Genomic DNA, 7,013 nt, shown 5'->3' on the forward strand with positions numbered 1-7,013 from the left:
AAACTACCACAATCACTTTGTGAGCCAGACGACCCTATATATAGCCCACCTCTCGCCTTCCCTGCATAAGTCTTTCAGTTCATCGACTACATACATATACCAGTTCATCGACTGCATACATCTACCAGTTCATCGACTGAATACTAATCATTCGGATTCGCCATCATACATCCAACCCTGCATTTGATATGCATATATATGCATCACGAGCCACGGTTGGGCTGTATGATGGCGATACCGATTGGTTTGTTCTAGATCCGACATAAAAGGTTTGATACAACTTCTTTTTTGTGACATAAGAGCTATCTCTCCTCCTACCTATTTTAGTTACACAACTACCTATTTGTGCCAAATTTTCACTTTTGCTGTTGCTCTTGCATCATAAGCATCCATGTTAACTGGACTTACAAGTAATGCAATTTAACCAAACTATCTTGTGATCTTCGCCAAGAGAGAGGCAGTATGAGCGGTTTATAAGCCGTGAGTGCACAGACAATGACGAAGAGTTGCAATGCTCACCTACATGTTGATTAGCTTCAAGCCTTGCGGAATAGCATAGATTGCACTGAGCTATGTGCAGTGCAGTCTAAAGCATGGTATCATCATATCACCCGCATAGCATGCACGAAAGAGTAGAGAGGGTCACGGCAAAAACTGGACGCCGGACTTCTTTTGTGTTCAGTATGCAGCATTTAAAGCGACGTCATCAATTTCCAACATGTTCTGACATCATTTGTTGTTTTTCGGTCATTTACCTAATTGTTTAGAGAGCTAAATGACCGTAAAATTGAAAATCACTACAAAATGAATCCTGAAAATGTTGAAACTTGGCATGGTATATCATCATATCACCCGCATAGCATGCGCGAAAGAGTAGAGAGGGTCACGGCAAAAACTGGATGCACTTCGTGTACCCTGAAAATGTTGAAACTTGGCATGGTATCATCATATCACCCGCATAGCATGCGCGAAAGAGTAGAGTGGGTCACGGCAAAAACTGGAGGCACTTCGTGTACAAACTGGACAAACTCTTTCCGAGTATCAGGGTTTCGGACGAGAACTCATCTGTTACATGACCACTTCAATGTTTTTTAAACTTATTTGAACTCTGGACTTCTTTTGTGTTCAGTATGCAGCATTTGAAGCGACGTCATCAATTTCCAACATGTTCTGACATCATTTGTTGTTTTTCGGTCATTTACCTAATTGTTTAGAGAGCTAAATGACCGTGAAATTGAAAATCACTACAAAATGAATCCTGAAAATGTTGAAACTTGGCATGGTATCATCATATCACCCGCATAGCATGCGCGAAAGAGTAGAGAGGGTCACGGCAAAAACTGGACGCACTTCATCTGTTACATGGCCACTTCAATGTTTTTTAAACTTATTTGAACTCCGGACTTCTTTTGTGTTCAGTATCCAGCATTTAAAGCGATGTCATCAATTTCCAACATGTTCTGACATCATTTGTTGTTTTTCGGTCATTTACCTAATTGTTCAGTATGCAACATTCAATTTCCAGAAGAAAATAAATAGAAGAAAATAAATAATGCAGAAAATAAAAAAACTATACAAAAAAATTACTCAAAAATAAATAGAAAAAAATAAATAATGCAGAAAAGAAAAAACTATATAAAAAACTACTCAAAAATAAATAGAAGAAAATAAGTAATGCAGAAAAGAAAAAACTATATAAAAAATTTGTTGGCGCGCTGCCCAGTGGGCCTGCCAGACCTAGGGTGTGCAAATGCAGGCCCAGAAGGGCCAGCAGACTCACAGGGCAACGCGCCTTAATTAATTAGGCCGAGAAGCCTGCTATATAGAGGAGTTCGAAGAGGTAGCCGCAGCTGGGTTTATAAACCAGTGCGGCTGCCCTTCGCCGGGCGAGGTGGGACTAAACTTTGGGGTGGCAGCGCAAGGCCTTTAGTACCGGTTGGTGGCTCCAACCGGTACTAAAAGCCTTCGTTTCCCGCCGCTTGGCCTGGAGAAAATAGGCCTTTACTACCGGTTGGAGCCACGAACCGGTACTAAAGACCCATCCTATATATAGCACTTACGAAAATTTCAGTTTCATCTCCCCACTTCGTCTCCAACCTCTCGCGAGACATCGCCGCGCGCGCCGCTCAATCCCGTCGTCGCCGCCCGTCGCCCGTCGTCCGTCGTCATCGTCGCTGTCCCCGCCGCCGCCCGTCGTCGTCGTCGTCTCGCGCTGCCGCCCCGAACGCCGCCGCCGTCCATCGTCATCGCCGCGGTCGTACGTCTCTCTCGCACCCGCGCCGCGCGCACCGGCCCGTACGTACGCCGCCGCCCCCGCCCCGTACGCCGGCGTCCCCGCTCGTACGTACGGGGCGGCGGCGTACGGGGCGGCACTGCAGTATACACACACACATACACACACATACATACACACACATACACACACACACATTTTTTTTACATATTTTCTGTTTTCTGTTTTTTAGAAAAGTTAATTAGATGATCGAATATTAGATTAATGTCGAATGTTAGATGAATTAGATAGAAAAGTTAAATATATATTAATGTCAATTGTTAGAGATGAGTATAGCTAGATATTAATTAGGTATATGAGATTTGAACTAGTTGAATAATTAATATAACTAGTTTATTTTTAGTAAAAAAAATTAAGTATCTGAGATTTGATGATCTAATTAAAATATTATTTGTTAATGAGTTTTTCTGTTTATTTAATTTTTTATATATTTTTAGTTTATATAAATGTTACATTAATGTCGAATGTTAGATGAATTCGACAGAAAAGTTAAATATATAGTAATGTCAATTGTTAGAGATGAATATAGTTAGATATATTAATGTCAAATGTTAGATGAATATATATTTGGCTAGATATAGGTGTTTAATGTTTCACCTATATGAGCATAGGAAATGTCATCTGACGACGAAAAAGATTTCATTATGTGCGAACACTGTGAAGACCAGCGCGGCCTGTGCGACCAAAATTTCCTTGTTGATGGTAGGCGCTTCAGCATTAAGCTGGATGAGACATTCGAAGTTGATACAGTACAGTCACTTTGTCAATTATTATTTGAATGCAAAACTTATGCTTCATTTGCTTCAACTTATAATTTTAAATTTTCACTATTCTACTAGCGCATCCCCTGCCATGCAAGAATTTATGTCTTGGATAAGATAGGTTTTAGTGCTATAGATGATATGGAGGTAAAGAGAGTTTACTTGAAGACGGAGCATGGGTATACTTTCAACGTCAAATTATATAATGGAGACACATACACCCATTTTGAATGCAAAACTTGGCAAGCACTATGCAAGGCTTATGCATTTGAGCCTGATATGGTTATCACCTTTGATATTCGTCCGGAAGATGATATTGAAGGTAATATAGACATCTGGGTCGATGTGCAAACGCCTCCAGTTCTACCATTTGGTGAGTTTTTCTCAACCATGCATGCATATGTTTATGTCTTTCATACAGTTTATTCAAAAATAGTTGACAACTAATTTGTATTGTCAGCTTATTTCGGTTCAAGCAAACATGTCCGGCGCTTGGTGGACAGGACCTACTACTGCCCCGGGGCTCAACTAAACTGCGAGGAGATAAGTCATTATGTTTCATGGCTTGAGGATCTTAATACTGTCAAGACAAATTTTTTTCCTAAACTTAGAAATGTTAGTACTCAAAACGTGCGACCAATGGTGATCGTATTGAACTACGGTCACATCTATAATTGAAAGATGGTAAGATTTTAAATATTTGTCCTTAATTAGTGCATCTTTTGCATACATTATTTTTGAAGCTAAACTTTCATTGCTTAGTATATTAATTACTATACGATGTTCTTCAACAGGGACTTCCGATGACAGTTGTGCCTCAGTGGATCGAGACAAAAGGTCGCATGTCAATGGTTAGCTTACGACCAAGATTTCCTACATTGCACATGAGTGCATTCAGGATTTCTGAAAGCGAAGAATGCTCAATAGTGAAAGATTGGAGCAAAATTGTTAACGATCGCAGAGAAGTACTAGGGGGCAGCAAGGAGAAGCGCAACCCAAGATTAGGAGACAGATTCATCTGCATGCTCCAGTATGATGAATCAGGAGAGCTATACATGTTCTATGCTATTCTACCTGAGAGGGAGCAGCAGGATCAGTAGCTACTAGTTCATGCTCTTAATTAGTACTTGTCTCATGTCCGTGTCCTGAACTTCGATGTTGATGATTATGTTGAACTTGATGATATCTTTGCTTCTGTTACAAAGTGAATGTTTCCTCTTTAAGCTAGCCAGCGTTGATGATGATTAGATAGCTAGCGGTAATGACTATGATGATTAAATAGTGGTAATTAGACGACTATGATGATTTTTAGCTAGCTAGAGTTTATTTATTTATTAATATGCGATGATGATGATGATGATGATGATGATGACGACTACAACTCATTATAACGTAAAACAATCCTAAATTAAATTGATAACACAAATTTAATTGAAAAATACAAAATAAAACAAAAACCCACAACCATTTAGTACCGGTTGGTGTTACCAACCAGTACTAAAGGGCTCCCGGCCCCCGGAGCTGGCTCGTGCCACGTGGTTCCCCTTTAGCACCGGTTCGTGCTGAACCGGTACTAAAGGGGGGGGGCTTTAATGCCGAAACTTTAGTGCCGGTTCCTAAACCGGCACTAAAGGGACTTACGAACCGGTGCTATTGCCCGGTTCTGCACTAGTGCCTTCATGTGGTGTGACTGGGGACTCTGCCATCACAGGTTTCTTATCCTGCGTATGAAACATCGACAGTGGGTTTACACACAAGTTTTGAAAGGTCATACCATATCTTGGGTATGCATCGTTGCGAGGTACTTACAAGGGGATAATTGACGATATTTGTTGGGGTGGACTGATGTGGCATTGAACGGGTGACTCTATCGCAATGTCTCGAGTGAATGGCGACTGTGCCGTCTCATGATGCTTAGCCTACATACAATCGCCGACATAAAGTTGCCACAAATTGAAGATGTTTGTATCATAGAATACGTAGGTCCTTAATATATAGAATCGGTGCGAGATACTTACAGGGGGAGAATAATTGAAGACATGTTGTCGGGGTGGCCGTGAGATCGCACGGTCTTCTAACATATGTCCTTCCAAGCGGACCTTCTCCAGCATGGCCTTATAATCCATGTCCGACCGCTCCTGTAGCAGCTTACTATCCATATCCGCACGTGCCTGCAACACATACGCATCCATCCTGGCTCGCTCTGTCTGTATAATACTGTCCACAAGCTTCCGGTCCTTCTGCAACGTTTGATGCATTTCCTTGTAGCCAAGGACAAACTTTTTTTCCATGTACTCACAGTCCTGCTTATACTTTTCTTCAATCTCAAGACGCATCTTCGCCATCTTACGTGAAAACTCCTCACGCTCCTCCTTTATCATCCTGTCCACGTATGAACGTTCTTTTTTCAGTTTCTTATCTACCTCATTGCGATCCTTTTGCACCTTCAAGTCGATCTCCCAGCATGATTCATGCAAAGACTTGTCGTACTCCGCACGGTTGTTATGCGCCTCTGATACCATGGTCCCTACAGCAACACATATACCCATAGTATGAAAACTGTATCCACAACCTCATCCAACTAATTCGAAACAATACGACCGTGAAAAAATATTCAGAACCAGTTCGTATGATCAACTACTACAAACTATCAATCAAAAAGCTCTTGCATGACATCCTGTACTCCAATTACACCAGAACTACTCAACTATGGCAAAACCTGGATTTTCTAATCTCTTCGGAAATGACTTCTTGGTCGAATCAATGGAAAAAATGATCAGCACTGCAATCGAAGATGGGAGGAGCCGTGGAGGAGACCTTTTTAATCCGGCGTCGGCGTGGTCGCTTGAGAAGCGATGGCGCGATCCCGGCGATGGCTATGTGAGGAGAAACAAGGTAGATGGGGGTGGTTAGGATAGGGTAGATATGCGGTATAATGGGAAGGTATATATCCGTGATTGTAGGGTTAATTAGTTATTTTGAAGTAATGCGCTTCGATGCAAGTTTTTTTTAATGAGCGTGATCTTTTCGGGGCTTCCAAAACATGTGCACTGACCGCGGGTCCAACCACATATCACAGAAGCCCGAGCCATCGCCGTGCCCGTGCCAACCCGCCGCCCACAATTGCCTCCCTTTCCCTTGCCCCACCAAACTGTTATTCTTCTCCGGCGACGAAGCCTGCCATCACCGGCGGACGGTGAGAGACGAGAGATGTCCATGTCCAGTTCGGCCTCTCCGTCATCATGGCCGCGGAATGGTTCACTACCGATGACCAGATGCCCCGACTGCCCACGCATCGCGCCACTGAAGCGTTTAACAACCATATCGGAGAAGAATGGAAACCATGGGTGGGAATTTGTGAAATGCGAGAGCAAACCAGAAGCGGGGAAGGTTAAATCTATGTTCTGTTGTGTCTTTTTGCTATGAATTCTGACCCCAGATTAATATATTTATTTCCTCGGAATTGGGATTTAGGGTTTCCCTTCCCTTTTTCAGAAGCTGAAAACATGCAAGCATTTTGAGTGGCTGGATGAATACGTTGAGAGGCTTCAAACGGATGGCTTAATTGATTTGCCCATTGATTTGAGGCACGGGGCGACCCTAGAGGCAGATCTGCCATCGGCGGTGGATAATAAGGGCTATGCCAATGTTCCTCTGATGGTGGCGGATGCGGAACTCAAGGTGGAATTGAAGAAGATGAACAAGAACTTAAGGCAGTTGATCGATCTGAATAAGCACGCAAATCTAATGGCCGCGTGATTTTATTTTTCAATAATTGTTGTGGGATTTGTTTACTTGTTGATCATCACTCATTAGAAGTTGTTAACAAATTATTTCAGTTAGCTTCTGTGTAAGCAATGTCATTTGTGCTTAATGCCTTGTATGATCAGACCAAGGAAAAGATCATTTGAAATCTATTGGAAAGGACAAATAAAATTGAAAACTGATTTCTTGTTTCC

The sequence above is a fragment of the Triticum urartu genome, chromosome 2 (genome assembly GCF_003073215.2).
Source record: "Triticum urartu cultivar G1812 chromosome 2, Tu2.1, whole genome shotgun sequence".
In the NCBI taxonomy this organism is placed as follows: Eukaryota; Viridiplantae; Streptophyta; class Magnoliopsida; order Poales; family Poaceae; genus Triticum; species Triticum urartu.